Source organism: Macaca nemestrina, chromosome 1 (genome assembly GCF_043159975.1).
Source record: "Macaca nemestrina isolate mMacNem1 chromosome 1, mMacNem.hap1, whole genome shotgun sequence".
Lineage (NCBI taxonomy): Eukaryota > Metazoa > Chordata > Mammalia > Primates > Cercopithecidae > Macaca > Macaca nemestrina.
In genome coordinates this window covers 8,016,363-8,041,402 of record NC_092125.1, presented here as the reverse complement: position 1 = coordinate 8,041,402, position 25,040 = coordinate 8,016,363, and the positions used below count along the sequence as shown (strand labels likewise).

The following is a 25,040-nucleotide window of genomic DNA, read 5'->3' as shown; positions in this document are numbered from 1 at the left end:
AGATGTTCGTGGCGTAGAGGGGAGTGTCAACCTGGAGCACTCTCCTGCCTTGTGTGGCCACAGCACAGTCCCACAGTGAGGTGCCACGCGAAGCACTGTGCACCAATCTTGAGCTACAGTCGCAAAGCTCCTAGGTAGCACCCAGGAAAGGCCGGGTGACGGCACAACGAAACCATCTGGAAACCTGAAGATGGCTATCCTCTCTTTCGTAGAGAACAAAGAAGATTATGTGTTTTGTTCCCACCTTGATTTCATTTTCAGTTCTTTCAGAGACTGCCTTAGTTCAGCTCAAGTGCATTTGTGATTTCACATGTAAAAAAAAATTACAAATGGGAATCATATTATTCTTGCTTAGTGTTCACGATGCTTTGGCATCCAGGCTCTGTTCCCCTTCCTTTGCCTTAAAAAATGTATAATTTTCATATGTCAGAGCTAGAAGGGCACCAAAGAAGCCATGAAGATGAGCTTTCTGTTAATCTGTTGGTGGCTTGTGTCATCATTGAATGATGCCTACTGAGGCAAAGGCAAAATTCTATTATAAAGCTAATTCTTAAACAATGTGCATTACATTCAGCTGTTGTGGCCACCTTAGCTGAGGAAGACATTTTTAAGGGATGTAGGGACGTATGGTCCCTGAAGACTCTGTTCAGGCATCGTGTCTTCAGGAAGTTCATCCTTATCTTTCCTACTCCTTCCTCTCTCCCCTCAACTCTGGGATCTATGTTGTTTAATGTTGTAATATCAAAGACTGTATTTTATTGGCATTTTTTTTCCTTTTCTTTTTTTCCTGCTGTGAGCTCCTTGAGGGAAATGTATGTTTCCCAGGTCTTTGCATTTCTAAGGCTTCAATCAGAAAGTGACACAAAGTATACATTAAACAACTTTAATGAATTATAACCAAATTAAAAACACTGAACCTATTATTGATTTAAGATATGTAGAATGTTATTGATACCTTTATTTATTGTGTTCCTTTTATTATTGTTTTAGGGAATATAAATATGTAAGAGCTTACCTGTGGTGTTTTATGACTTTGAGCTCCCAAATTTTATATTCATTATCAGATCCTGAATATTCAACTGCCACAACTTCCGACACAGGCCAACTCAGGCTGTCCCAGCAGGCTGCTGAACGCCAGTCACATTAAGCTCAATTCGGGATGCAGTATGTGCTGGAGCTGGCACACACCTGCTCAAAAGAGCTGGTTCTTAAATTTTCAGGAGTTATATGAGAACCTGTTAAACAAGTGATAGTTCGAAACTGGCAATGGCAGGAGTATCCATACCACAGCAACTGGCAAATACTACAAATCATATCACTGCTTCTAATGGGTTGCAAAAGTGTGTGCTTATATGCTATCCAAAAGGAATTTGAATGCGATCATGTGAAAAGATCATATGCATAAACACAAAGAAATTAGGGAATAATGGCCGGGCACCGTGGCTCACGCCTGTAATCCCAGCACTTTGGAAGACTGAAGTGGGCGGATCACCTGAGGTCAGGAGTTCAGGGTTAGCCTGGCCAACATGGTGAAACCCCATCTCTACAGAAAATACAAAAATTAGCCAGGCGTGGTGGTGCGTGCCTGTAAGGCCAGCCTACTTGGGAGAATCACTTGAACCCGGGAGGTGGAGGTTGCAATGAGCTGAGATCATGCCACTGCACTCCAGCCTGGGTAATAGAGCAAGACTCCATCTCAAAAAAAAAAAAAAAAAAAGAAAAGAAAAGAAATTAGGGAATAACAAGCTAAATTATAATCAATCCCTAAATTTAATATAATCAAGAACCAAAAGTTATAACACAGATAATAAGAGATACAGGTGTCAGAAATGGGAGATGTCACAGTCAACCAAAATTATGGGGGTATCTTCAGTGAGGAGTTGGAAAGGATGCAGGAAAGAGAGGAGAGGAATGTTTTCAGGATCAGGAGCCAGCTGAACACAGCTGGACACATGGAGGCAAGAACCTCCCATGTGTATAGGGGAGAGTAAAGAGGGCAACACGAATGCCACACAGCACACAGCATGCAGGGAGAGTCCAGTGCACACACGCCTGGCTTCTGTGGAACTTGGTTACTGGAAGTACCACATCTGTTGTCTTGGTCTAACTGTAGCAGAGCCATGGATACTTAGAGTTTGAGAATTAAGGTGATTACATAGGCGGTGCCTCCTCTATTTTACCTGTCTTGCTTATTGTCTGTATCCCCTGTTTAATCCTCATCTCGACCCTTTCCGCTTATGATTAGAAGTTCTCTTCAAAAATATCTCTTTAAAAGCTTTGGTGGCTATTTCCATTTTTTGCTATGTTCATTTTTGTTAACAGCTTTCCATGTTTTTCCTCATAATATATGTTTTTTTAAAAAAAATAACAAATCTCCATAATCCAGATTAAAGCTGAACAAACGCACCAGGCATTAAGCAAATTACAAAGTCCAGGCTTTTTTCTGTAATACATGATACAAAACAATCAGTAACACTCAACTCCAGGACCAAAGAGAAGGGAGACATTATAAAAAACTTAAAATGTCTCAAATTTCTGTCTCTACAAATTGGCCTTTTCTGGACATTTCATATAAATGGAACCATACAATATGTGTCTGGCTTCTTTTACTTGGCAGATTTTTTTTTTTTTAGTTCATCTCTGTTGTAGCATGTGTCAATAGACTGTTCCCTTCCTTATTCACACCAATCTTCCTCCTTCCTTGCTCTCTCCCTTCCTTCTTCTCTCTCTCTTTCCTTCCTTTCTTCCTCTCTTCCTGCTTCCATTTTCTTCCTCCCACTCTCCTTTCCTCCCCACCTTTCCTTCTTTCCTTCCTTCCTTCCTCCCTCCCTCCCTTCCTTCTTCCCTCCCTCCCTTCCTTCTTCCCTCCCTCCCTTCCTTCTTCCTTCCTTCCTTTTCTTCCTTCCTTCCTTTGTTCCTTCCTTCCTTCTATTCTTCCTCTATTTCTCTCTTTCCCAGATAGCATTCCATTGTTGAATGTACTACATTTTGTTTATCCATTTACCAGTTGTGACACATGTTAGGGTTGTTTCCACTTTAGAAATAACTGTGAAGAATGCTTCAGCCAACATTAATGTGCCATTATTTGGATAGAAATATGTTTTTATTTCCTTTGGGTAAATAGTGGATATTTGGAAGTGGAATCGTTGGATCAAATGGTCAACTTAGGTTGACGTTTTTAAGGAACTGCCAAACCATTCTCCAAAATGTCTGCACCATTTCATATTCCCATCAGCAAGTGTGAGGGGGTCTTAATTCACATCCTGGCCAACACTCCTTATTGTTGGTTTTTTTTTTTTTTTAATTATAACCATTGTTCTGAGTGTTCAGTGGTATCTCACTGTGGTTTTGATTTGCATTTCCCTAACGACGATTGATGTTCAATGTCTTTTCATGCATTTATGCCATGCTTTCTGATAAAGCATTTATTTCAAAATACATTCATTTGATTATTCTCAACTAATCTTTTCTTGTCACTATAAATCCCCAACTTAGAAAAAACTCTTCTTCTGATCTTAAGACTATTGTCTCAGTGTTTATAATCATCACCTTGGTGTCAGCCTGCATGGATTCTTTTAGAGAATGGCACCCAATAATTGTCCTGTTTCTGTGTGCTGCCCCTTTGTGTGACCAGCCCTGCAGAGGAAGAGCCTGCTGCATGTTCCTGCTGACCCTCCAGACCTGCTCTTCTCTCTTCTCTCCCCTAATCTGTGCTCTGGAGGCCGACTTTGTACCAGGATCCCTCGTGTCTGGCTTCAGATGGAGACACGAGCAGGAAGACAGCAGCACTGAAGAGCATTCCTCACTGTGGGCTGCAGCTTGGAAGTAGCCACTGCCTTTCCCTGCCTTGCCTTAGTTCTGGCCAAGCCGAAGCAGACCCTTTCCAGGGGCTAAATACCCTTGAAAGCTCCTACCAAGAGCTCCCTGCTCTCGTACCTTCAGGGTTAGAGATGGTAAGGGCTGTTTTGGGTGACTGGTCCCTTATTCTTCTCCACCCACTAACAGGTCCCTTATGCTTGTCAACCCTTCTGGAGAGAGCTTCTTTTTAATTATTTATTTATTTAAATAGAAGAGAGGTAGCATCTTGCTTTGTTGCCCAGGCTGGTCTCGAAGTCCTGGACTCAAGTGATGCTCCTGCCTTGGCCTGCTGAGTAGGTAGGACTACGGGCAAGGACCACCATGCCTGGCTAATTCTGAAATTTTTTGTAGAGACAGGGTCTTCCTACTTCTTATGTGACCTAGGCTGGTCTTGAACTCCTGAGCTCAAGCAATCCTCCTGCCTTGGCCTCTCAAAGTGCCGAGATTACAGGTATGAGCCACCATGCCCAGCCTGGGCACAGCATCTTTAACTCTCATTTTTCAAGTGTGTCTTCTTTTTGCTGGGACTGTGATTCATACAGGGGATAACCAAAACTCCTTTGTGAAACCTAAGACCAGCACTTTTACGCATAAAACAAAGGGTTAGTGCTAATCATTAACTTAAAGTAGTTTCTTCAGACATATTTGACACAACGTTACCCACCAGTGTCTGTTCACCTCTGATCTTGTAGCACCTTGGGCTTTTCAGGAGGACTTGTCACCCTCTACCTTGCTTTGTACTACTTGGAGTAGGAGACAGTTCCCACCACCTTCACCCCAAACAGCACAAAAATGTAAAAGCTTTTTTCAGTTTCCTTAAAGTCATCTGAGCAGCTCTCCCTAACCCAGAGGAGGGCAATGACTCTAAAATCCTGTCCATACAGGCGTTTTTTTAGTAGATGTTCTTTATTCAGATTGGAGTTATGAATTGCTAACTCTCTAAATTCTCTATTGATTTGGAGAATGAGATGAGGAGCGAGGGGAAGAAAGGAATAAAGACTCATGTAAAGCTTCCTAAGAAGGCCAGCCCAGGAGGAAATAGCCATGAGGCAGTTCAAATCTGCCTAGCCAAGCCAGGGACAAGGAGCTGGGAATCCCCAAGTGCTGTAACTGTCACAGATGCCACACTCAAATGCAGATCCCTGGGCCACTGCAGACTCACTGCATTAGTCCATTCTCACACTGCTATGAAGAAACACCTGAGACAGAGTAATTTATAAAGGAAAGAGGTTTAATTGATTTATGGTTCTGCATTGTTGGGGAAGCCTCAGGAAACTTACAGTCATGGTGGAAGACAAAGGAGAAGAAGGCACCTTCCTCACAGGGTGGCAGGACGGAGTGAGTGTCAAGCTAAGGGGGAAAAGTCTCTTACGAACCATCAAATCTTTTGAAAACTTACTCACTACACAAGAACAGCATGGGGGTAACCACCCCTATGATTCAATTACCTCTCATAGGCTCCCTCATACATGTGGGAATTATGAGAACTATAACTCAAGATGAGATTTGGGTGGGGATACAGACTAACCATATCATTAAGCCCCTGGTCCCTGGGAAATCTCATGCCCCACATTTCAAAACCAATCATGCCTTCCCAACAGTCCCCAAAGTTTAACCCATTTCAGCATTAACTCAAAAGTCCACCATCCAAAGTCTCATCCGAGATAAGGCAGGTCCCTTTCACTTATGAGCCTGTACAATCAAAAGCAGGTTAGCTACTTCCTAGACACTGTGGGGGTACAGGCACTGAGTAAAGACAGCTGTTCCAAATGGGAGAAATTGGCCAAAACAAAGGGGCTACAGGCCCCATGTAAGTCCAAAATCCAGTGGGGCAGTCAAATCTTAAAGCTCCAAAATGATCTCCTTTGACTCCATGTCTCACATCTAGGTCACACTGATGTAAGAGGTGAGTTCCCATGGTCTTGGGCAGCTCCACTCCTGTGGCTTTGCAGGGTACAGCCTCCCTCCTGGCTGCTTTCATGGGCTGGCACTGAGTGCCTGCAGTTTTTCCAGATGCACAGTGCAAGCTGTCAGTGGATCTACCATTCTGAGGTCTGAAGGATGGTGGCCTTCTCACAGCTCCACTACGCACTGCCCCAGTAGGGACTCTGTGTGGGGGCTCTAAACCTACATTTCCCTTTTGCACTACCCTAGCAGGGCTTCTCCATGAGAGCCCTGCCCCTGCAGTAGACTTCTGCCTGGACTTCCAGGCATTTCCATACACCTTCTGAAATCTAGGCAGAGGTTCCAAAACCTCAATTATTGACTTCTGTGGACTCTCAGGCTCAACACCATGTGGAAGCTGCCAAGGATTGAGGCTTTAACCCTCTAAAGCAATGAATTGAGCTCTATGTCAACCCTTTCAGCCATGGCTGGAGTGGCTGGGATGAAGGACAAGTCCCTAGGCTGCAGATAGCATGGGGATCCTGGGCCTGGCCCACGAAACCACTTTTTCCTCCTAGGCCTCCAGGCCTGTGATGGGAGGGGCTGCCATGAAGACCTCAGACATGCCCTGGAGACGTTTTCCCCATTGTCTTGGTGATTAATATTCAGCTCCTCATTACTTATGCAAATTTCTGCAGCCAGCTTGAATTTCTCCTCAGAAAATGGGATTTTCTTTTCTATCACATTGTCAGGCTGCAAATTTTCCAAACTTTTATGCTCTACTTCCATTATAAAACTGTATGCTTTTAACAACACCCAAGTCATCTCTCGAATGGTTTGCTACTTAGAAATTTCTTCTGCCAGATACCCTAAATCATCTCTCTCAAGTTCAAAGTTCCACAAATATCTAAAGCAGGAGCACAATGCTGCCAGTCTCTTTACTAAAATATAACAAGGGTCATCATTGCTCTAGTTCCCAACAAGTTCCTCAACAAGTTCCTCATCTCCATCTGAGACCACCTCAGCCTGGATCTGATTGTTCCTATCACTATCAGCATTTTTGTCAGAGCCATTCAACAAGTCTCTAGGGAGCTCCAAATTTTCTCACATTTTACTGTCTTCTTCCAAGCCCTCCAAACTATTCCAACCTCTGTCTGTTACCCAGTTGCAAAGTCATTTTCACATGTTTGTATATCTTTTCAGCAACACCCCACTTTACTGGTCAATTTACTGTATTAGTCCATTTTCATGCTACTGATAAAGACATACCCGAGACTGAGCAATTTACAAAAGAAAGAGGTTCAATTGGACGTGCAGTTCCATGTAACTGGGGAAGCCTTACAATCATGGCAAAACGCAAGGAGGAGCAAGTCATGTCTTACATGGATGGTGGCAGGCAAAGAGAGAGTTTGTACAGGGGAACTCCTCTTTCTAAAACCATCAGATCTCACAAGACTTGTTCACTTGCACAAGAACAGCACAGGAAAGACTTGCCCCTCATGATTCATTCACCTCCCACCAGGTCCCTCTCACAACACGTGGGAATTCAAGATGAGATTTGGGTGGAAACACAGCCAAACCATATCAGAGAGCAAGGAGGGATGTACCTTTAATAGAATTAAACCACTTATTTATGTGAAATACTACCACTGTTATGGTCTGAATGTTTGTCACCCCCAGAAATTCATATGCTGAAATGTAATCACCACTGTATTAAGAAGTGGGGGTTCAAGAGCTGATTAGATCATAAGGGCAAAGCCTCATGAACGAGATTAGTGCCCTTATAAAGGAGGCCTGAGGGAGATTGTCCTTTCTGCCATGAGAAAATATAGCGAGAAGGAAACATCTGTGAACCAGAGAATGAAACCTCACTGGTGACTAAATCTGCCAGTGCCTTGATCTTAGACTTGCCAGTCTCCAGGACTCGGAGGAATACATTTTTATTGTTTATAAGCCACTCAGTCTATGATATTTTGTTATAGCCGCCTGAGTGGACCAAGGCAGTAATGTAAAGATTTTACTAGATTTTATAGTAAAAATCTAGCTTTTCTAGTTTGTTCCTCATACATATATATATGAGCATTTTCAAACAGAGTAGTTCTGGAAGCTGAACAACAGTGTCTCCTGTTAAAAAAATTCAAATCCTCATCCAAACTGACATACATGTGCTGGCACATATGTTGTTTATTTCTCTGCTGTTTATACCAAACTTTTCCTGCAAACGCATCCATCACACACACATGTGGACGTGCACAGGCACACACATCCAAATACACTGTAGGTAAGACTCACTACTACTATTCTCACAGCTTCACAGCGACGTTGGGCCAAACACCTGACCATTATTACTTCTTGCGGTTCACGGAAGCAGCTTTGTGAACCTACATAAAGACTGCCCCTTCCTTGGGAAGCCATAAATGCGATGTTTCACTGAGCAGCATGGAGGCAGGGTGTTAACCCGCTGTGTGACTGCTTTCAAAGAGCCAGCACTCCTCAGCAGAAGCCTAATCATCTCTGTGGATGTGCTGTCCTGGGTCTGCTTCGAGAAGTGCTGTTTGTCTGGCTGTATTTTCAAGATAGCATGGAGGGATGCTAAACTTGGTATTTGAAATCTGTTTTTCCTCACGGCAGCAACAAGCCTACAGCACAGTGCTCACAGCCAGCTAGCCAACCCCACAGCCGCCTGTTGGGCAAAGGAACCCTGGAACGTGCTGAGGTTGCAGGAACACAGGGAAGATCATTTCTCCTCTTCATTTTCTTGCTGCCTTTTCTTTCTTAAAATCTTAACCTCCCAAAGGAACAACTGATGTGAATCAGTACATGTTGGCAGGGCAGGATGGTGTGTGTGTGTGTGTGTGTGTTCATTCTTCCTCCCTGTTCCTGCTTTCCCACCTCAGCCTTGGGTGTTGTTGACGAAACTTTTTTTATTTTTTCATTTTTTTATTTTTTGAGATGGAGGCTCGCACTGTCACCCGGGCTGAAATGCAGTGGCGCGACCTCGGCTCACTTCCACCTCTGCCTCCCAGGGTCAAGCGATTCTCCTGCCTCAGCCTCCCGAGTAGCTGGGATTACAGCTGCCTGCCACCACGCCTGGCTAACTTTTTTGTATTTTTAGTAGAGACGGAGTTTCACCATATTGTCTGGGCTGGTCTCGACCTCCTGACCTCGTGATTTTCCCACTTCAGCCACCCAAAGCGCTGAGATTACAGAAATGTTTTATATACCTATTTGCTCCAGGCAGAGTTTGAAGGCAGACACTTACATCAGTTAAAGATCCATAAAAGCCAGTGAGGTGACATGAACAAAAGCATTCCTACCAACACTGGAAGTATTCAAGCCAGATTTCAAACATGAGATTTCCACTTTAGGATCAAGGTTGGATCAGATGACCTTGAAGATCTCCCGCCATTTAAAAATTCTATGGGCCACATGTGATGACTCACGTCTGTAATCCCAGCACTTTGGGAGACTGAGGCGGGAAGATTACCTGAGGTCAGGATTTCAAAGCCAGCCTGGCCAAGGCTGTGGCACATGCCTGTGATCCCAGCTACTTTGAAGGCAGAGGCACGAGAATCACTTGAACCTGGGAGGTGTAGGTTGCAGTGAGCCAAGATCATGCCCCTGAATTCTAGCCTGGGCGACAGAGTGAGACTCTAAAATAAACAAACAAATAAATGAATATAATAATAAATACAAAAATAAATATTCTATGATGCCGTGATCTTACTCCCAGTTTAATGAACAGTTCTGATGGTGATTTTTAGAGTGAAACTCATAGTTTCCTTGAATATTTTCCTACTTTGCATATTTCTCAAGATGCTTTTTCCATTTTGAGGAAGATACAAAATACTTCTCACTGAAAGTTCTCCTTTAAGGGGAGAAGCAATAGCATCTGAATCTCAAAGTTTGGAAAAAATAAACCGTTTTTTATCTCTTGGCTGAAGGCAAAGTGGTGAAGTAACCACAGGTCAGCTCTGTGGAGAGTGAGGGTGGCAGATGGGAAGGTGAAGGAAGGAAAAGCAAACACAGCCCTCCCTCCACACTGGCATCCATGCACCCATGGATTCAACCAAGGACCAAAATATCCCCAAAATAAGAAATAAAATTAAATGACAGTACAATGAAAACAAAACAATACAATCTAATAAGACAATAGAGCGCAACAACTATTTCAATAACATTTACATTGTAAGAGGTATTATAGGTAATCTAGAGATGACTTAAAGTATATGGCAGTATGTGCATAGGTTATATGCAAATACTATGCCTATTTTATTTTTATATAAGAGACTTGAGCATCTCCAGATTTTGGTATCTGAGGGGAGTCCTGGAACCACTTCCCTGCAGATACTGAGAAACAATGCTATGCTCTGGGCAGAAGTACTTCCAGAAGAGTCACACGATTGTTCCCTTATCCTTGCTCAACAAAATGCCAGCATCAGAAGAAACAACGGAATAACCTGATTCCTGCAAGAGCTGACCTCTGACTATAAAAGATTTAGGGACAAGATTCCCAACCTACTCTATATGGCAAAGGAAGAAAATAACATATTATCTTCTTTCTCCCCAGAGGTCACTCATTGCTTTTCCTCTATAAAATATGCTTGTCTTAGTTCATTCAGCTGCTACAACAAAATACCATAGACTGAGTGTCTTATAAACAACAGGAATGTATTGCTCACAGTTCTGGAGGCTGGGAAGTCCAAGATCAAGGTGACAGTGGATTTATTGTCTGCTGAGGACCCACTTTCTGGTTCACAGAAGATGCTTTCTTGCTGTGTGGGCACGAATCTCATTCATGAGGGCTCTACCTTCATGACCTAATCATCTCCCCAAGCCCCAGTCTCCTAATACCATCATACTGGGGGTGAGGATTTCAACATGTGAATTTTGGGGACATAGAAACACTCGGATCATAGCAATGCTCTTTTTATTTTGCCTTACTGATAGCTAAGGTTTGCCACTCTGTGTGCACATGTATTTCACACTTGAAGTATCCCTGACGTTTATAATAATCACCTCCAGCCTGTCACATGAAATTAATCACACACACACACACACACACACACACACACACACACACACACACACACACAGACTCCATTTTTCATCAAGGCCATCTTCCAGAAAGAAATTACTCTCTGACTAGTCAGAGAAAGGTGTAGAGATTATTATAAAAATCAGGAGAGGCAATGAATAATATGAAGAAATTCAGCGTCCCAAGTTCTTTTCCTCCCACACTTATCTGTAGCCAGTGTGATCATTCCTTATGCACCTAAACTGCACTGTGGCCGTAGGGGATCAGGAGGGGTGAGTCCAGGGGAACAAAGCGGTAACATGCAAGTAGCAGCCGGAGGAGGACCTCAATGTCCAAGGTCAGGGGCTCTGAAATGAAAGAAAAGGCCAGCAAAAGCCAGGACTGTGCCCAGAGAAGGTGAAGTGATTAGAAAACTCTTGAAAATGAATCTGCTGTTGGGTTAGGGTGTCTCTCCGAATGTCGGGAAAACGGGCCAGAGGTCATTAAAATATTGCAGGTGCGAAATAATTAGAACCTAGCCTTGGGCAGTTATTACAGGTGCTAAAATCTGAAAACTCAAACTGAGGTAAAGTTGGCAGAGCTGGGAGACATACTGGATGACAAGGGCAAAGAGGAGAGAGAAATGACAGACAATTCAGGGTCACTGGCTGGTTTTCACCGTCAGTGGTGGCAGACATGGGAGGGGAGGCCGTCTAACAGATGATCATGTCTAGGGGTTATGTAGTCAACAGTGACAGCAACTTGCAAAAAAAAAAAAAATACTGTTCCAAGAGCCACTTTTTTTAAAAAAAAGGATGTCATGCAGACATGAAAAAGAAAATCAAAATAAAATTGAGAAAAGGGATTGTATTACAAACTCACTATTCTCAGGATAAACTGAAAAAGGCAAATTTCATTCTTAGTAATGAGAACAAAATAAACACTTTCAATTGGTTAATACTGCAATACAATCATTTTGATTATGTGTCTTTTTTTTATTTATTATTTTTCGAGTCAGGGTCTCACTGTGTTGCCCAGGCTAAAGTGCAGTGGCAACCTCTGCCTTCCAGTCCAAGCAATTCTCCCACCTCAGCTTCCTCAGTAGCTGGGATTACAGGTGTGTACCCCTATGCCCCGTTAATTTTTCTATTTTTTGGTAGATATGGGTTTCACCATGTTGGCCAGGCTGGTGAACTCCTGACCTCAAATGATGTCCCCTCCTCTGCCTCCCAAAGTGTTGGGATTACAGGCGTGAGCCACCTCACCTGGCCAAATTACGTGTCTTTAAAAAATAAAAATGAAGACCTGCATAAATTAGTACAGTAGGAGAAAAGAGATACGACATCTTTTATCTTTTTTAGGGACCAATGAAAGGCCAAGAGATTTGAGAACTGTAAGAAAACCCTGAGAATCACATTGTTCAAAATTTATGCTCGTTTGAAAAAAAAAAAAAAAAAAAAGGAAATGACCTAGGCTGTTATGAAAGTTAAACCCAAATTGAGCACCTTTTAAATAAGGTTGTCAAAGATAAGTATGTTTGAAGTAAAAGTATTTCCCCAGTCTCAAAATGAAATTTCCAGTAGCCTTTTTCCAAAAAAAAAAATATGGAAAACATACATGAAGAAACTGAATTTTACAACTGAACACTGGATTTCAAGTAGAGTGATTTTTACAAATCTCATATTTAGATACTGTCTGGTTTTTAAAATAGGCCACATGGATCAGAATCAGAAATCCTTCTTTTGGGTTGTCTCTTCTCTGTAAGCCTCAAGTACTTCTTAGTCCTTTCTTTATGACTAAATAAAATTATAGTAACTACCACAGGGATTATGATTCCTAGTCAGACATCAATCACAGTTAGTCCTACACACAAATGATGTCAAGTGCTAGGCACTGTCTAGGTTCTATAATATTAGAGTTCCTAAATTTATACACACACACACACACTCTCTCTCTCTCTCTCTCTCTCTCTCTCTCGAGATGGAGGATAGAAAGATAAATGATTGATAGATAGATAGATAGATAGATAGATAGATAGATAGATAGATAGATAGATAGACAGACAGAGAGATAGAGAGATAGAGAGATAGAGAAAGATAGATGCTAGGTTGGGTGTGGTGGCTCACACTTGTAATTTCAGCCCTTTAGGAGGCTGAAGCTGGAGGATTGCTTGAGCCCAGGAGTTCAAGACCACCTGGGCAACAAAGCAAGACTCTGTCTCTACGAAAAACAAAAAAAAGAAATTAGCTGGACATGGTAACGCACACTTGTGGTCCCAGATACTAGGAAGGCTGAGGCAAGAGGATCACGGGAGCCCAGGAGGTCAAGGCTGCAGTGAGCCATGATTGTGCCACTGCACTCCAGCCTGGGCAACAGAGAGAGACTCTGTCTCAAAAAAAAAAAAAAAAAAAAAAGAAAGACAGATGTTAGATAGATGATAGATGGAAAGGGGAAGGGAAGGGAAAGGTGGGGAAGGGAAGAGAAAGGGGAGGGGAGGGGAGGGGAGGGGAAATCCCTTCATTGAAGACTTGTAGGTCAGGTCTCAAAGAGCAGCCAGCAGACGCCTTCAGCTGTCAACTACATCAGGGATTGACCCAGCTGCAGAGAACTGCCTCATACAAGGTCCCACTCCTTCCTGGGTGACTCACAATCAACTGACACAACCAATAAAATCTGTCTGTCTTGAGCCAAGTTGGCACAACTCTGAAGATCCATTCTGACTGTGGAGTGCCCTGTGAGGTCTGTGTGGTTGGGCCTGCATTGCAGCTCAATTTCTCCCCCTCCTCACTACTGTTTCCTCTCTTCCCTTCCAGATGCCATTACCAAGGATCCTTTTTAATTAGCATCCTATATTCCAAACTCTAACCACAGTCTGCTTCCTGTACATGCATACATGCATATGTGTGAGTGTACATATATATATTAAAAATCCCTAGCAAAAGTAAGCATGTTATTTGGTCAGTCAGCTGTTAAAACTCCCACTTTCTCCAGTTGTCTGGTGGAATTAAAAAAAAAGACTTTCACTTTTATTGGTGCAATTCATATCAATGTGCCACTGGTAGCTCTTAGAGGAGAAGGAAGAGACAGCTAATATGGAACCTGGAGACAAGCTCCACTCTGCTCCGGCCGAATGCCCTCCTCCTTTGCTTCTGCCTATCTCTAGGAGCACTGGCCACTGTCACCTCCTGAAAAGGCTGATGCTCTGACCTGTTTCAGTGAACGGGGAGAGGAATTGAGGCTGGGAAACCTTTGGAATAGGCAAGGGGTCCCCCCTACACAGCCTTCCCTCCATGACTCATAGTGTGTTCCTTGGTTCGCTCCCTCTGGTCAACGACCTGCTGCAAAAAGCAGTTCACTGCTGGTGTGAGAATCATTGTCATCTACACTTAAGTACAAATTTGTCTCAAAGGAATAGATGCTTCTCTTCCATGCAACCTGAACATATATCTATCAGGCGAATTCAGACAGCTATTCTAGATGCAGAGACCATCATCTCTGCTAGGGGTCAGCAAACACTGACCATGGCCCAAATCTGCCCTGCCATCAGATTTTGTTGGGCCCAGGAGCTAAGAATGTTTTCAGCCTTTTCAGTGGTTGAAAAAAAATAAAAATAAAAAGCATAATATTTAATATGTGAAAATTATATAAAATCTAATTTGTAGCCTCCATAAACTTTTTTATTTTTTTGAGACGGAGTCTCGCTCTGTCGCCCAGGCTAGAGAGCAGTGGCGCGATCTCAGCTCACTGTAAGCTCCGCCTCCCAGGTTCACGCCATTCTCCTGCCTCAGCCTCCCGAGTAGCTGGGACTACAGGCACCCGCCACCAGGCCTGGCTAGTTTTTTGTATTTTTAGTAGAGGCGGGATCACTGTGTTAGCCAGGATGGTCTCCATCTCCTGACCTCGTGATCCGCCTGCCTTGGCCTCCCAAAGTGCTAGGATTACAGGTGTGAGCCACCACGCCCGTCCCCATAAATAAACTTTTATTAGGATATAGCTATGCTCACTCATTACATATTGACTATAGCTGCTTTTGCTCCACAATAGCATAGTTGGGAAGTTGTGACAGATACCTGAAAGCCAAATATGTTCACTATCTGGCCCTTTGCAGAAAAACTTTGCCAACCACAGAGCTATGTGATTTAGGAATACACAACACAATATCACACGTCTGTTTATTGGGGAACATCCAATGTGTGAGTACTCACATAGATAGACTTGTTACCTACACGTGTCTGTAAGTATCTAGCCTCTCATAAAACACTAAACACCTCCCACAGAAGTGCACAATGATGTAGAGACCCCAGGTTATGCTCAAACCTAGTGCTATCTTTCTTCACATCTTTTTAGTTCAAAATAGCTGCCTTAAAACGAAACTCGAGAAACAACATTTGTCAAGCGCAGCCGCGTTGATGTTAAATAGATGAATGTATGGATGGATCTTTTAACATACAAGCAATAGAGAAAATATGCCAGCAATGATAATACTTGTTTTAGTGTGAAGGGTATTTTAGATCTGCCCCAAACTCAGGTAGAAAAAGTTTCCCTGACCTTTTCCCTACCAGTTCCAGAATTTTAATTCATCCCAGAGAGTCAGTGGCTTTGACACAATAGCACTTACTCTTCAGATGCCTAAAATTTTATGGTCAAAAATATCAAAAGATTGGAAATGTGATTCTCAATCCCAAAAGCCACATTAAAGTTCAATTAAACAAAAATGCCTGGGGTTTTCACATGCACTGAAAATCATAAAAATCAATTTTATTACAAATCTACCCATGAAACTGTCTATCTGTCTCTCCATCCATCAATTTATTTCTGCAATATGTCTCAAAATAGCACCCAAGAGTTTATGCCAATTCTTATTTTTCAAGATATATTGAGCTTTTTCAAGTTCACAAACTCCATAAACTTCACAAACTCCATATGGCGTTCACAAAGGAATGATAAATATTTTTTATCTTTTATATTGTTTATGAACACATAATTCATTTTTACTATATCAATTGCTTGCCTAAGAAGTTATAATGCTTCCTTTTCTGCTTATTCTGGCTTAAAACTCTTTCAGAATTTAATCTTACCTGATCTGTTCAATATTACATTCTACATTACACACCCAATTTCACTGTATCTCACCCACCTGTCTTCCTACACACTAAAGCCCTTACTCCTCCTAATCGCCATGTTTTCATTAGCTCCACGTCCCTTTTATGTGCTGTTCTTTCTACAAAGAAACCCCTTTTCTCCTCTTTTTGAAAAATACCTATTTGTCCTTCTAGAACAACCTAAATGCAGGAACTTTCCAATTTCTCCAGGGAGAAATAGCCCTTCCTTCCTTCCTTCCTTCCTTCCTTCCTTCCTTCCTTCCTTCCTTCCATTCACCCACTTACTAATTTATCCCTTACTGAACAAACATATTGAGCATCTATTACATGCTCAAAAATGTATAACAAATAAGCTATTTCTGTTTGGTTTATAAGGACACTGAGATATCAGCAAAGTGTTATGGGATCAAAGAAGAAGAAAATAGAAGAAAGACATCTAAGTCAAACTGGAAGTAGGACAGTTTGGAAAGCATTTCCCAGAAGAGGTAATACTGAGTTAAGTACACACAGGACAAGAATTATGCAGCCAGGTGGATGACGGATGGGAAGAGGAGAAAGGGATAGGGTGTTTTAAGCCAAAAACACAGCAGGTAAGAAACTGAGGCACCATTAGGAAAGTTGAATCAATGTGGCAGGAAGAAAACCTGCTCTTTGGGCCATTTTATCATACGTTTGGTAGAGCACTTATGACTTTATATTATCATTAAGTAATATGGACTTGAGTTTCCTGCTTTAGATAATACGGACTTGAGGTTCTTCTAACTTTTATTATCTGTTGGGAATAGGACTTCAATCTGGAAATATTTGGGGCTAAGTGTTGTCTTGAAAGGAACCTTGGAAAATAAATATTCCATTACAGTTGCTTTGTCATCTTGTGATACAGACTCAGCCCTTGGATCAACAAAATGCCTTCATTCTCAACAGTCCAAAGAGCTCTGGGTAGGATCTCACCTTCTTTATAAAATTCATGTCAGATATTGAATAATAGACATTATTCTCTTCCTCTTCCAAGTGAGAGACAATGAGTGGTTCATCCCCTGAACGGTGTGTGGAATAAGGTGAAACAGGTAGCAATCAAGAACTGGCTGCAGAATGTATGTTTGGATTTTGTAATTTTCATGCTTCCAAAACTCAGTCAGTTGTCTACATTGGTTCTTTCCCTGTATTATCAATTGTACCCTTCACATAAGAACTGTTTCATAATGGCAACCAATCAATTCAGAACTCAAATGGCGATTCGCCAATTTGATATCTACATTGCCCTGGAGTTATGGAGAAGTTGCACATTTTGGGGCACTGTTCCAGCTTATTAAATCTTTTTATTGAAATTTGATTCATATTTTCCTGACCTTATCAAACCATCCAGGCCTTGTCATCTATAGCGGGACTTTGCAAAGTGGACTCCTGTTGCTTGCTGCATTTTGCTGGTGTGAAATCAGAAGGAGTATGGTGGATAATGCATTTTGAAGCCGGTTAGATATGAATTATTAGGTTGGTGCAAAAGTGATAGTGTTTTTTGCCATTAAAAAACCATGATCACTTTTGCACCAACCTAATAACACCCAAATCACCTGTAGAAATCATTAAGAAATCTTCAACTCAAATGGCTTCTTTCACGAGGAGTTTTAAAATAGAAATTACATCATTCCAAAGTTGTGTCTGCATATGCAGTTGTATCAAAAAACTTAAATGTAAGTTTTGAGGGAACTAAGCCAGGAGAAAGGGCCACAGTGATGAATGTATCCAAAAGTAGCCATCAGAGAATCCGTGAGCTCTTACACTGACACAGGAAGACCCTTGTGTTTGACAGATGCAAAATGTCCATTCAGATCTGGCCAGCACTCTTTACCTAACTGGTGTTTTTAAGAGATGATTAAAACTGTTTGCACAATGGCACAGTCTATGACACATTAATTATAATAACTAATATTCAATTTAATTCTCATTTCCATAAGTGCCAGGAAATTTGCTAACATTGTATGTATACATGTAATACATGTACATTACATCTCATGTAATCATAACTGTTTTATTGCTTTTTTGTTTTGTTTCGTTTCTTGAGACAGAGTTTCGCTCTGTTGCCCAGGCTGGAGTGCAATGGCACCATCTTGGCTCACTGCAAACTCCGCCTCCCAGGTTCAAGTGGTTCTCCTGTCTCAGCCTCCCGAGTAGCTGGGATTACAGGCACCTGCTACCACGCCTGGCTAATTTTTGTATTTTTAGTAGAGATGAGATTTCACCACGTTAGCCAGGCTGGTTTCGAACTCCTGACCTCAGGTGATCCACCTGCCTCGGCCTCCCAAAGTGCTGGGATTACAGGCTTGAGCCACCGTGCCCAGCCAACTGTTCTCTTGTTAAAGTAGGTAGCTAGGCAGACATGAGCAGGGCAGGAGAGGCCCCCACCCCCTCCCCAGGAATGTCAGGTGACCATTAGGTAATGGTCAGGCGGTTGTTAAACTAGTTCGCTAAAATAATAATTGATTGCAGCTGGTGCCAAAGAACGACCCATCTCCCAATAGATAGAAAACACCTGAAACTGGGGATCAGCAGCTTCCGGGTAAGATCTCAGAAGTTGGACTAGCGGGCTAAGCATGCGCACTAAGAGGCAAAATGGTGGTGTTTAAGTGTTGTGTGACCTTCCTCCAGGAACACTCAACCGGTAAGGGAAAAACGCCTCAAGTGAGCATGCACACAACTTCAGTAAACACGCTGTGCACGCAGCCCCTTCCAAGTGCTGACAGGCCACTGTGCATGCGGACAGCCCGCTCCGAAGGAAGAATCAGAGGAGAAGAAATGTAAGCCCAAAAACCATGCCAAAGTATAAAACCCCAGTCAAGGACCGGATGGGGCACTGGATCTCTCAAGTCACCCACTTGGTCCTCTCGCAAGTGTATTTTGCTTCCTTTTGTTCCTGCCCTAACGCTTTTTAAAAAACTGACTCCTGCTCTAAAACTTGCCTCTATCTCTCTGACTGCCTCAAACCCACTTCTACCCCTTGGCCAAATTCTTTTCTTTGAGGAGGCAAGGATCGAGTTTCTGCAGACCCACACAGGTTCTCCACTGGTCCCACCATCAAGTAAGAATTATCATTATTATTCCCATTTTACAGAAAGGAAAACTGAGTCTTAAAGTTATAAGCTTTCTTCCCTGAGTTCACACAGCTAATAAATACAAGAGGAGAATTTGAAGTAAGGCAGTCTGACTGTGGTTCTAAACCACAGTTTCAGTCTATTGATAACTGCTGCCGTTGTTAAAGCCGGTGTCATATTTAGAATACAGATCCAGAGTTCGCACATTGGAAATGACAGTATTACTTTCAAAAATGTGTTGAAGATGGGATTTAAATTGTTTTGGAATTTGCCACTACATAAACTATATAGTTTATAATAGGGGCAGAGATGAGCAAAGTCAGATTAAACAGAGACAGGCTCCGTGGCCAGAAGGCATAACCATTTGCGGCTTAACACAGTCAACAGGACAGAAAGGGGGTTAATTAGAGGGAGCCAGGAAACAGGGGGCCTGAAGCAAGCCTTGGTAGTGACCTCCTAGCTTTGTCAGTGAAAAGAAGGTAATTTCACTCAGCCTGCTCAGTCCTAGGGCTAAGAGTAGCTTTTGTGGAGATCACTGCATAGCACCCCTCTTTTCAAATACAGGGTGAAGGAAATCAACATCTCTCACAGCAAAACATCCTTCTCGGACACATTTTGAGATGGATATTCAGAGGGCCAGCAAATAGAAGTAGCTATGCAGCGCTGTCTTTTGTCGGGGAGATTTGCATCTGCAGAGAAAATCTGTGTTGATGCAGCCAGGCTTTCTCCGAGTGCCTCCCTTCTCCTCTTCCAGATCTAGCTTTAAATGTCTGAAAGAAACATTTACCATCTGTTCTCTCTGAGGGCTGGTACCTGTGAGATTTCATCTACATAACAAGTGACCTTTGCTAGCCAGGGCTCCTCTTCTCTCCCTCTCATAATCAAAACCTGTTTTGCCACAATCCAAGCCCCCATTCTTTCTGCAACCTCAAGATGGTACATAAGCTTCTGAACCCCACTGGGGAGTTGGGATAATCACTCTGCGGTTTTCCCCCATGCGCGTGTTAAAAAATTTGTCCACTTTTCCTCGAATGAATCTGCCTTTTGTCCCTTGGGTTTTTTTAGCACACCTTCAGAGGGCAAGAAGGAAGTTTTCTCCTGGCCCCTAAAAGGGTCACCAACTGCTTTCTTCTTATGTGTTTTTTCTGCAGAGACAGTTTGGATTGACTGAAAGACACAAGTTTCTGGCACCCTTGCCAATTACTTTCTTTACTCCAAATTAATATGTTCTGCTCTGCTTTAGAGCAGAGCTGGGATGATATGATTATAAGCTGGGATGATGTGTATTTGCACGCTGAGGGATGGGATGACTCTCAGTGTGTTAACCAAATCAGGTGTCTGAGTCTGCAAGGCCAGGCCAGGCTGTGGAGCACTGCAGGTGGACCACAATGAAGCCACACTCACTAAATTCCTGGGAGGAAGACAAACCAGTCCCTGGCAGCCCCAGGCACTCCGCTCTGCCTCCCACTCAAATCTTCTGAAACCAATTCAAATCAAATTGGAACTTTATTTGAACAAGCCAGAATAGATATCTTGAAAGTCAATGATTTTTTTTTTTTTTTTTTTTTTTTTTTTACCAATGACTTTGCTATTATCTTGGCAGGGTTTGCTGAAGGCTTACCATTCTTTAAATAAAATGTCATTTTGGTCAGATACCAGTTACACGTGAAATGGATAACAGAACATCAAAGAATACTGTCTCCCTTGGAAATTTAAACACAATGGTCAATTCTAGTCATAACAATCCTTCCAGTGTGCTGACCATAAAAGAATGAAAAGCACAGGAGGACTTTGAACAATACACTCAATGGGATCTCCTTATCGGATTGACAGGCTCCGTGGTTCTCAGGGCACCCAGACACACCAGATATCACTAACTCTTAAAGCAATATGTTACACCAAATGAGTGCACACCGCTTTGAAAATGTTAAGCACGAAATAATGCTTGGTACCTTGTATTTTTCAAGAGCTTGACTTTCTAGAAATATTTGCCATACTTTTCTGAAGTTTTAAGGAATGTTCTCTACTGAACTGATAACAATCTAATAACAATATATATTTAATTTACTGGCCTTTATTCGATTCTTATTGTTGTCTTCTCACATAAGAAAAAAATGATTCTTTTTTATAAAGAAAAAGGGACATAAAGCAAAAATAACATAAGCATTCATGACCAAGAGAATCACTGGCTGAAGGTATAAACAATGATTAATGATGCAGGGAAGTTAAAAGAGAGATGCTTTCGTGCAGGGGGGTCTGAGGCACATGTAGTTAAGAAATGAGACATACAAAATCAAGAAGATGGCATGGATAGTCACTTTAAGAACACATCAAAATGCTTGGACCCTAGGAATTACACTTAATATCTTGTTTTCATTTTGGTAAAAATTCTCTGTTGGTGGGCCTGTTGATGAAAAGAGTCAAACTCTGTAAAATATTTTAAGAGATTTATTCTGAGCCAAATATGAGTGACCATGGCCCGTGACACAGCCCTCAGGAGGGTCTGAGAACATCTACCGAAGTTGGTCCAGGTACAGTTTGATTTTATATATTTTAGGGAGGCATGAGACATCAATCAAATCCATTTAAGAAATGCATTGGTTTCGTTCAGAAAGGCAGGACAACCCAAAGTGAAGGCTTCCAGGCCATAGGTAAATTTAAACATTTTCTGGTTGACAATTGGTTGAGTTTATCTGAAGAACTGGGATTAGAGGAAATGTTCAGATTAAGATAATGGATTGTGGAGACCAAGTTTTATTTTGTAGAGGAAGCTCTCAGATAGCAGACGTCAGAGAGAGCGGGTTGTAAAATGTTTCTTATCAGACTTAAAAGGGTGCTTGGCTCTTGGTTGATTATCTCCTGGATCTGGAAAGGAAGAAAGGAAAACAAAAGGGAAAGCAAATTCTCTATAGAACCTGGATTTTTCCCACAAGAGACTTTGCAGGGCAATTCCAAGGTATGGTAAGGAAATACATTTTGGGGTAAAACATTTTGATTTTTTCCCTTGCTATGCCAGAGTCAGATTGGAAAGTAAGTCACTATATAAAGGGTTAAATAAAACCCATCTGATGAGAATTTATAGTTCGTAGGGCATGACTTCCCAGACCCCTTAGAAAGGAATTCGGGCAAGATTTTGAAAAATCAGAGCTTAGTCCTCAGTTCCCTCTCTTGGCCAAAAAGCATTCCATAGAATGCATGTGCCGGCCAACAACAGCAGCACGTCCCACGGCGCTAGGAAGGCTCATTCCTAGAGCTGTCTGATTTGACCATCTGGTAGGGTCTCATGTGCTAGGAAGGCTTGTTCATAGAGTCCTCTGATTTGATGGTCATAGTTTTAGGTATTAGCAATTCGGATAATGCGGGGAGGACATTGACCTGATGTTTAAGGGGTGAGATGGAGTCAGGCCTAAGGTTTAGTCTAAGAAAAAACATCCCAGATCAGATCTATTTTCTGCGCTATCATGATCTGGGTCTTTAACTGTGCCTTTCCTTCTCCTGTATCTGGTATAATATTTACAGGAAATGTCTAATGTTAAATAGTAACAAATATCATAAAGATAGTGAAGATTTGGGCATCCAAGGTCATAGGTAGAATCAGAGGGCAGTGAACAATGCAATCAGCCAGAAAAAACAAAACAAAAAAAACGCCTGCATGCATCATCATATTCTTTGATCAGACCTGATGTGATTACCCTCCTTATTAAGGGTTATTTGAACCCTATGAAAAATCCTATTTGGAAATTGTGGGACCAACATTAAATTAGAATTTAATAAATGTAATCTTTTATGGCCATTTTATCTCTATAGGTATAGCATCCAGAGGAGGGTGTAAATTAAATGTGAGAAACACCTGGTCCTCAGTGTTTAACTTGTTATAAACTTGTTAACAATAGACAAATCTATTTTCCCACCACTTTCGTATTACACTATATGCTGGTATTTGGGAGAGAGGAGGTTTTGTCATAGGACAAGTCATCTAATTCTATAGTGTCATTTTTTTCCCCAGCAGGACTTCCTGGGGTTGAGGGCCGTCAGAGTCAAAAGACTTATAGCCAGTTAATTGTTCAAGGCCAGATAGGAATGGATGCAGATAGGCATTTGTAGTAACAGGAGTAATTAAAGCAAGAAGCACCTAAAATTATTATTTTAAGTAAGAAAACCAACAGAAAAACCAAAAGGAAAAGTTACAAGATCGACTTATTTTACCTTCTATGTGTTGAACTGCTGTAAGCTTGGTTTTTGTTACAGACTTAGAGCAATTAGCTATACAAAACATAAACATGGTTCCGAAAAATTAAAAAAAATAGACAGATTTATCTTCACAACTCATTATTGGGAGTATTATACCCAGGAGGCTTTGTTGCAAGGTATTTTATCCTGTTAGTAAATATTTTCCTTTAATTTTATAATAAACAGGAAATTTTTATGGTTGGGGTAGATGCAAAAGTGACACATAATAGTTCAGAAGGCAACTAAACTTGTTTTGCCAGCTGTTTAGGCATTTATTGTACCCCCGTCATGATTTTGAGGGTTTGATCCTGTCTTAACGTTATCCCTCAAAACTGGCCCTTACAATCTTACATGCCCACCTCTTCTGTGAGAGTCCCTGGGCCTAGAGGGAGGCAAAGCATTAGCAGTGAAACAGATCCGGGCCCAGTGGGATACCCAATGAGGGAGATTCACATCTCTGGTCTTCAAAATACCATGATTTTGGCTGCCTTGGAAGTATAACAAAAAGAAATAACTAGTATTTATACTTTGACAATTTTAAAAGTAGTTTGTACATCAGAACAGAAAAAGGAACCTACTCCATTTGGGCACCAACTAAAAATATGAAGAAAAATTATAATCCGGCACTTTCTAGAGGATTATTGTTTTTTTTTTTTTTTTTTTTTTTTTTTTTTTTGAGACGGAGTCTGGCTCTGTCGCCCAGGCTGGAGTGCAGTGGCCGGATCTCGGCTCACTGCAAGCTCCGCCTCCCGGGTTTACGCCATTCTCCTGCCTCAGCCTCCCGAGTAGCTGGGACTACAGGCGCCCGCCACCTCGCCCGGCTAATTTTTTTGTATTTTTAGTAGAGACGGGGTTTCATTGTGTTAGCCAGGATGGTCTCGATCTCCTGACCTTGTGATCCGCCCGTCTCGGCCTCCCAAAGTGCTGGGATTACAGGCTTGAGCCACCGCGCCCGGCCGAGGATTATTGTTGACAAGAAATAATGCTTTAATCTGCATTCAAAAAGTTAGGGCTGAAATCTAATATTAAGTGTTATGCTTTATCCTTGAAAGAATTGTTTTAGCTGTCTTTTTTATTAAAGAGAATATTATAGCAAGGTCAATTTGTGTGCAAGGTTAGTTTTAGGCTTATTATGCTTGCCTCATTATTTGCATAAAATGCAGCAAGAAACTGGCCATATAGATTCATTTTAAAGTCGGTTTTGCTGAAACTTTACCGAAACATAGGATATTTTAGTTTCAGTCTTGGTGAAATAACCAGTGTCTCCAATTGTTTAAAGAAACTATTATTGAACTTAGACAACTATATTGCCATAAAATTATAATCTGAATTTTGAAGGACTCAGAAAGGTGAATTTGCTTATAAAAGCATGCTTTACCCAAATAACTTAAAAAGATTTTCTTGACCCTTCTTTAACCAGAGCAGCAGCTTTTAAAACAAGATGTTTATTTACCTTGGAAATGCCATTCACTGTAGAATTTAGCAGCTCCTCACGATTAGTCTTACAAAAGAGGCTCTCTGCTTATTAGGTAGCAAGATTTTATGTAAACCATTTTTATTTTATCACGGAACCTTTTGGGAACCATTATTTCCATTAGTATAGGGGTAGCTGCAGTTAATATTCTGTAAAAAGGCAGTAGGTGCCCTGTCAAGTAGAACTTCTCTAGCTCAGTCTTTGTTATTGAAAAGCACTCACAGTTTTTGCCATCAGCCCTGATAAAAGCTCCACACAAAAGGCTATGCAGTGGAGGATTTACGTGAGCAGATTTACATGTTTTCAGTTTTATTGTACCAGAAAGGGGAAAGCCTCCCCCAGTTAGGTAGAGTACCCATTTTCATAAGACATTTAGGTAAGAGGGT

General features: G+C 41.7%; 1 protein-coding gene across 4 annotated transcripts in view; it reads right to left on the bottom strand.

Moving 5' to 3' along the window:
* Nucleotides 1–25,040, bottom strand: part of LOC105474645 (regulator of G protein signaling 7) — a 569,035-nt gene that overhangs the window by 354,162 nt on the left and 189,833 nt on the right. The window lies entirely within an intron of this gene.